An 8809-nucleotide genomic window follows, 5' to 3' on the forward strand; every position below is an offset into this window, starting at 1 on the left:
CTAATTTAACAAGGGATTTAAACACCTGCTTAATTACATCTCTGCTGAGGGCAGCACTGATTCAAGTGCTTAATTGGGTGTTGTTATTTGAAAATATGGAAGAACTGCATGAAAAGACGTTTGTAAAAGTACCTTTATGTATAATAACATTCACCATTTATTATAATGGTCAGCATTACAGCAGGCCTACATTTTGGATCTATCTAGCAGATCCTCATGCTGGGCTAAGGCTCACTGAAGAAACTATACAGGATGAAGGATTTTCTGCTGTTGACTACATATAGAAGTTTGTCTAGAGTCACATTTCAATTTTCAAACACAACTTCAGTGTTAAGAATCTGAATTCTCCAGATGTTCCAGGAAACTATAACTATAATCCATTTGTACTGAGTATCTGCATGCCCCTCCACCAGGATCAACGCCTGCTGTGCAGGGGAGGGACACGATTACTGTGATCTATCATTACGTAAAATAATAGTAGTCATTTTACAATGAGGAAACCGAGCTCCAGAGCTGAAGTACAAGGAACAGAACGCAACCGTTACCACACCTAAACCAGCCCATGTATTGTACGCTGCCCCCGAAAGCAGTGAGTTGTCTCCTCTGTTGTTCGCTACCACTCTGACCTCCATACAGACTATCCAACCCTCTGGCCTCCTGGGCACCAACGTCACATTCATAAACGAGACCCATACTCCTCCGTTACTCCTCCGGAAATCTGTGAAAGATTTCCCTGTAGTCCAGCTAAATTTTAATCAGCAACACCTCAGTATACCCCCCAAAGCCCCCAACAAACCAATGCATGCTGCTTACACGGATACATTACTATACACACACTAGTAGAGCAAAACAGCTTGTCTAAAAGGTTTAAAGGCTAGTAAGAGTGACGTAGCCAACGCTGGATATGATGAACAATAAAAACCTTCCTAAGAGTAAAATGGAATTAACTAAAACGTTTGGAGTTTTTTCCCTTGTGGATATCTCCATTGAATGGGGCTCTGGATCATAGTAACTTGACCCCCCCAACTTCAAGCGTTCTTTCCCTCCCTCCTGTGAGGTGCCAGTCCGTAGGGCTCCTGCCCAAACGCATTGCTGTGAGGCAGCTACAAGAAACAGAGCCAACGTACTCATACTACAGCCAAGAGAACAACTCAACAGCCAGTTCCTTCAGGGCCCAATTATTTGCCACAAAATTGAAGGACAGGGATACGTTATTGACTTCACACACTTCCTAGCCCACTTGATTTTTTTCTACTACACTTCAAATAGTAAGAAATGGAGAAAAAAACCCCACAGTTTACCAATAATGCAATGAAAGATCCTTTGAATTTGAGGCTAATTAATATCCAAATAGAAAACACTGGATATTCATGCAATCATCCCGATTATCTTGAGTATGATGTTGCTAAAAGCTAATCTTACTTTTACTGATCTACTTCTTACAAATCAGTAGAAAATAAACCTGTATCTTAAGCATCTTTGGGTACATCAGTTGCCATAGTTTGTTTATATGCTGCTTAATAACTGAAGTGACTTCCAACATTTGTTCCGGCATGTGTTCAATTTATTTACTGCATTAAAAAAAAAAAAAAATCCAGAAAGGACGGATTGGCATGACCTCAAAGGAAAAAACTGATTTGCATACTGTGACAGAAGAAAATCAAACTATAAAGAATCTTAGTCACTCTAATCTAGCGACTCATAGAGCAGTAGAAGAAAGAAGCTAACCCTTGATATGCATTATCTAAGATAGATTTGGAAAAACGTTCCTTGAATCACAAACGATAAATAAAAAGAAAAAAATAGTTGACATGTGAGACAGCTAATGTAATAGAAAAAAGATTGAGCAAATCAGTAGGAAACTGAGGAGGCTTTTGACTGCATCTCCGGAAGGGTAACCGGGAAAATGGTTGTGCAGAGGCAGAGCAGGAAGCTGCTCAGATGACAAGCAGGGTCAGTCAGAGGAGTAGGAGCGGGACGGGAGACATTCTCTACAGGGTCACATACCGATGAAGCACTATGCGGGTGCCCACACCACCACCAGGATTCTCTTGAGGTCTGCCCACCGCTTGCCCCTCCAGACATGATATTTGACTCAGTCCACTCAGCCTCTCCATGCTGCACTCTCTACATTTTAATCAAAACAAACAGAAAAGGGCACTGCAAAACTAAGCAAAAAGTGGCATTGCTATCTTCACATAAGAGGTGCCGCACATTTGCAATTTAATCAACGGGCATATGTTTCACTAAATTAAAATTCAAACACACACATGCCAAAGTCAACTAAGTAGCAAAGGAATCTGGAATATGAGTTAAAAGTATCAGAACTAATCAGCATTGATTTTTAATTTCCGTATTAAGTTTATTAAGTATTAAAAGGCAGGAAGAATGGGGATGGTTTCTAACAGAATAGCTGACGGTAAAGAAGAATTCTCTAGCTAGGTGTCATTTTTACTTGAGGGGGGAAGGAAATAACCAAGATCTCAAGATTTAATGCTATCAGTGGCAATTAGAACCAATAAACAAAAGAACCTAGCAATGTAACTGGACTACTTGCTCTCAAATCTTAATACAGCAAAAAAGGAATAAATAAAATAAAAAATACCATACATATTGCTGCATATGTAAATGAGATGAAATCAGGACACAGATTGTGCATTATATCAAAGCTGGACTTCAGAAAAAAAAAATTGGAAGTGATATTGAGTGACGAAATCCAGAAGCTTGCCAGCGGTGTCTTGTGTGAAAAGCCAGCCACTACCATAATTACAGGTTTAATATCTTGCCACACCAATTTAGTGACTTTATTTCCAATCAGTTTGTGGTGAAATGCATCAGCAGAGGGCTTGCCCTGCCTCATTAAATAAATGACCTCACTTGTCAACAAGCAAATTATTTCACAACGGAAAACACTGTAAAGAAGGATTTATGCTTTGTGGTGTGAAGTCCTGCCCTTAAGAGCTGTGCGGAAGAGCTGAAACAAGGAATTTTCAAAGCCCAGGAATGGGTGTACGTTTTAGGACGCTCTCCCCCAACTTCCAGAGTATCTGACAACTTGAGGGACGGCCAGGAAAGGAGAGGACACTTCAGAATGAGGTGCTGGCTGCAAGATGAGCAAGAACAATCCTTGGGCGGCAAGAATAACAGATATAAACATGTCCACTTAAAAATAAGTGGAGAGATCCTTCTTGCATGTACAAAACCGGTGCTTTTTCAGTTATTTATCCCACATCACAGCATTTACCTCCCATTCACTAGAATTAGTGATACTTGAACCAAAGGAGAAAATGCCCCTTCCAAATATTACCCATCAAGACACAGTTTTTATTTTGGCTCTATCGTATTATAAATAAGCTCACTGAGCTCATTCAGCACAGAATCAAGGCCAGGACACACTCACAGATGGAACTTAGTGATATAAGGACAGGTGAATGTACGAGGTGAGTATTTGATTTTGTATGATCACCCTGGAAAAACACCAAAAAAATGGGCCAATGGGCTGAGCAATCAGCCCTTAAAAAGAAAATAAGGGATGTTCATAACTATATATTCAGAGCTGATACAGATACTGCTGGGAAGAGGCACGAAGGTTAAAATTAATTGCTCATCCATTGTTAGGTCTTCACTCTATGTACATGTTATCTTAATTAAACAGTACAATTCAGGGTCAGCTCCTGCAAAATGCCAAGCGTGCTAAACCAAAAAAGATTTGCACATAGTGAGGCAAAAGTTACCAGGATGAAAAAATAAAATAGTTCTCAAATGAGATTGCTGGATTCCTAGCTGTTATCTGTAACCCTGGTGAATGGGTCTCTGAGAAATTCAGAATACTGGTATTTACTTGGAAAAATTAATTACATACATTCCTTCCTTTCCTGTTCCTTTTTTCTTTCACACACCCTTACAAATCCAATGTAAGAACATTCTGGTGAAGGAGGGTCGATTTAGATTAGATGTCAGAAAGAAATTCTTTACTGTTAGAGTGGTGAGGCACTGGCACAGGTTGCCCAGAGAGGTTGTGGATGTCCCATCCCTGGAAGTGTTCAAGGCCAGGTTGGATGAGGCTTTGGGCAACGTTGTCTAGTGGAGGGTGTCCCTGCCCGCAGCAGGGGGTTGGAACTAGATGATCTTTAAGGTCCCTTCCAACCCAAACCATTCTATGATTCTATGATATTCAGTTACAAATTTCAACTTGTACCAACAACAAATTAAGTTTTCTCCTGAAATTTCAGAATTTTCCATGGAGTGAAACTCTCCATTATGACCAATAGCAATTATAGTAGTACCGACTGTTCTTTGGTACAGGAACTATGCAGAATACACTTCTTAGCAGCAGTCCCTCTTCCAAAAACCTTTCATAAATCATTAATACTCCTTCCTTAGTAGTCCAACTCTTTGTTCAATAGTCCAAGAAATACACATTCCTTATCATACTTTTTCTGAGGAAGATTGCCCTAAGGCTTCCTCATTTATTTTTGTACGAAACAGATTTTTATTATGATCTACTGAGGTTATGGCACCTTTTCAGCTTGTAATGTATATACAAAAATTTATATTGTGTCAATGCATTTTGAGGACAGAAGGAAGAAAGGACTGAAAGAAAAAGATTGTGCATGCACGAAGCAGCTGTTTTCTACTAGTTTGATATGTACTCATATGAAAAGTGCACTGTGGATTTCACTCTCAGTTACGTTTGGGCTCTTTTCCACTGCTGTGTAAGGAAAAGAGGTCACAACAGCTGAAATACCGTAGGTTAGTACCTAGAATACTCAACAAGGACCAGTGACCCTACAGCCTACCTTTCCTCTGATACACTGAAAGTCATTGGCGGAGTCATCCAAGTCTGTGCCTTCATTTCTCAAGTTACTTTTCTGGTCCATTTCGCTTGTTGACATTTCTGTAGAAGGAGCAACCCCCTGTGATGAGTATACGCACCAGGTAACTGTGGCGAAAGGACTGCAGAAGGAAAAAGACTCTCTTGGAGAACACAGGCCAACGTGACTATGGGAATGGTGCTCAACCTGTCACAGCTCATCGAAGTCCCCGAAAAGTTCCCCCAAAAGTTATCTATTGGCTTACGTCATGTCTGAATATGACCTGTAGAAGATGATTTTTTTTAAAAAAAGCCTCAAACTGGAAAAAGTTAATGCTGCAGGTGACTTTTGGGAAAAACGCTGCTGTTATGAGGACATGGGAGACAGTTTAATTTACAATGGAAATGACTGAAGAGAATATCAGCGGATTCATCTGTCACATCTATCAGACCACCAGCTGTACGCATCGCCCAAGGCTATGACGGCATTACTGGTTTGATTTGTTGTTGTTGATTGCTTGCTTCATGTTAATTCATTCTACTGTACTAGAATGTTTCAGGGGCTCATCTGTTATTATTAATATTAATAATCCAAAGCACTTTCATCCAAAGAACTCAAGGCACTTTACAAACATTAATTAAGCTTCACAACACCCCTAAGGGTAAGTAAACTTTTGAGATCTCTTGAAAAGGTCAGAGAGGGCTTGGTTTAAAGCAGCAACTTTGGTTAAATTCAAAGGACTAAGGAACAGGAGACATGAGTTCAAGTGCCGTTTTTATCACAGATGATCTCAGAGAAGCAGCTCAGTATCTCTGTGCCTCAGTCGTCCAACTGGAAAGGACGCATTATAGGACAGGTTAATTAACAGGACCTGCTGAAAGGACAAGCTCACAAATTACCAGAAGAAATACACAGATACTGGAAACATTGGGCTCACAAGCAACAAGATGGATAGGTGTCTTCAAAGCAGTATCTGGCACTTCTCTTTTAAACCATGGGCTTGAAGTGCTCCATAAATTCCATAGGAGCCTACAGTTCCTCAGGTATAAGAGAACGCATTCCAAAGGCAACGAAAACAGAGGTCTTTAAAACCTCAGTCTTCACATAGATACTCCAAGCGTGCCTGTCGCTCCCAGTGACGTACAGAGTGGCTGCTTTCTGCTGCAGCTGGAGCCCCTCGTCTTACAGAAAAGTAAATGAAAAGAAAGTTCTCTTAGCAAGAGGGGAACTTCTGCGTGACCTGCACCGCTCCGCTGGCAATTCTCTAAGAGCTCACCGTAACCAATTTGCCTGTCAGAAATCCTACCAGCTATATTACGTCACCAAATGGAAAAATAGACTCTCCCCTTTAAAACCTATGAGATTAGAAAATGAATTTATGAATGAAAAAGTCCTTATCTCTTTCAGATCTAAAATACAAACCCCATCTTTTTGACTTGGTTTGTGAGCACTTACTCTCCTAAATGCAACTGTCTTCTCTTCATTAAGCTTTGCCTTTTTGGATTTCTTTTTATTGCTTTTCTAAAGCAAACAACCTGTCTAGTCTCATCATCAGTATTTCAGGGAAAGAGATTTTACTTTTGATGGGAAGAACTCAGATACTAGGGTGATGGGCAGTGAGATAAAAACTGAGGTAAGTGCATGCTAAGTGCCATAGAATCCATTAGGGGAGGAAACACTGAATGACTGCAAATAACTTTTTAATATTTCCTTATTCCAGGAAAAATCTCTGATGACTAGAATGTGAGAGATCACATGGGTCAGTTAATTAAAAGACAAATCTGGGAAAGTTGCAGCAGTGAACTATAGATTTCTGAAACCAACATTAGCTGAAAAAATAAAAACCCTAAATGAAACTATTTTTTTAATGAATCAACAGGAACCTGCCTTCAGTGAAATTCCTATTTAACCTATTTGAGAATCCTGTTTCTGACCCCTTGTAATTTTTATATTCATAGGATTGTTTTCTGCACAGTCTAATGGCTGGCCGTTGCTGCTATACTAGTAAGGGCTCTTGAAGAATTTTATGAGTTTGCAAAACATTTTTCCTACTGTAGAAGGAGGAAAATTCCCCATAATATTCATACAAAGAACACAACCCTCATCTAATTGCAGATGTGAGTAAACCAGAATACCCAGCTCACGACCCTGAAGTGTTCTGTAAGCACCACCCAAGATAGGAATCTAACACTTCTTGTATTGTTGCATTGTGTCATGCATTTGAAAATCCTATTTCTTTAAATACATTGCAAAATTGGTCACGCAGGAGTGGTTAGTCGCTCTTGAGATAGTGACTTGTTTTGTGGTTTTGAACTCCAGTACTTATCTTTAATACAAGCAGAGTAACACTCCAGCTATTCGCTAAAAAAAATAAAAATAAAAACCAAACCCAAACACACCACTGAATTAACATGCAAGCTATCTGCCACAGTTTGAGCCTTGTCTTGGAAGCTCTGTGGTCACAGAATGCTCACTGAAACCAGCAGCAGCCCCATAAATCAAAGGCTCTTGCAGGATCAAACATTTATAGCAAGATTCAAGGAGAGTATTTCCACTGATTTCAAATGGGAGACCTGGGTTCAGCCCTTAAACAACTAATTACCAGTGAGACAGGTAGACAAAGACAAAAGCTTCACAGTAGAAGTGCAGAGACTAGCCAACTGCTTAATAACTGTAATTACCCTCTTCCCAAGTGTTTTTTATTTTTTTCACTACACAACTCCTCTGCCTCCAGCTCCAAGATAAACTTCAACATCATAATGAAGACCAAAAAACCCCAAACCACTTCCTACTCTATAATGTCATTAAATCAACCACTTTTGGTCTTTTTTTTTTTGCATCCAAAAAACTAAACAATTTCACATGCAATAGCCAATGTGTACTTCCATTGTTCTAAGATTTTTCAATACTATATTAAAAAAATTTTAAAAGTCCCAAACGATCAGACTCTGAGACAGCAATTTACAGAACAATGTAACTCTTCATAGGGTACATAAAATGCATTTTTTTTTAAAATCCACTAGACAGACTAAATGTCCCCATGTTCATATTGCTATTACTAGCATCAGCTAAGAAACCAAGACTCACCCAGTCATTAGCTACAGACGTGCACAGAACACAAACCGATGATTCCTTCTCACTTAGCAAAACGCTTTGTCAATGCTGTCAACTGCTACGCAAGAAACATCTGCAGATCTCATTAGAATTCCTCCTCAAAGGGCTCGTGGACCACCAGTTGCATTCTCAGCTCTGGGCCTAGAATTGCATGATGCTGTTTGTTACTTTTGTGATACGGAAAACCATAAGTAAATCAAGCTGTTCTTTTATGTTCAAGAACTGTGTACAGTAAAAGTCTCCAAAAGGGAAAAAAGCTTTCTGAATATCCACGACCTAGGCTATGATCCATGCAGGGTAGGCCACCTCTTTTCTAATTGCGTGCTGAGGAAGAGCGTATCTTCAGCATACATCTGCTAAAGAATGAAGTCCTCTCTCTCTGCTGCTAATGTATTGCATTCCTTCTTTCTGGACCCCTAAGTCCCTTAATTGCTCTTGCTAGTTCATTTAGCTTTATACACAGAGGCAAAAGAAAGGCAGGTTTGCTTTTTTCCTTTTCTCCCCCCCCCCCCCCCCCCCCCCCCCAAAATGATTATTTGTTATATGTCAGAACAGTGTCCTTCCTCCCACTCACTGGGGGCTCAAAGTGAATTGTCACTGCCAACTAGTGACAAGTATTAATAGTACAGGGAAAATTATTCTGACTGATTTTGTCAGTTATTCTTGAGCAAGATTAAAAGATGAAAAGCCCAGCCAACACAAATAAAAAGTGTTATGAAATCTAGCTAGGTTGCAACTATTCTATAGATGTTTTAACGTTATTACACAACCTTTAAAATCCCAATGCAGAACCAATCTGAGATTCACATCCAAGAAAAACCACAAAATTTAGCAGCTATTCAGGATAGGGGATATATATTACACTTTTACCAAGAGAGGTG

Source organism: Balearica regulorum, chromosome 27 (genome assembly GCF_011004875.1).
Source record: "Balearica regulorum gibbericeps isolate bBalReg1 chromosome 27, bBalReg1.pri, whole genome shotgun sequence".
Lineage (NCBI taxonomy): Eukaryota > Metazoa > Chordata > Aves > Gruiformes > Gruidae > Balearica > Balearica regulorum.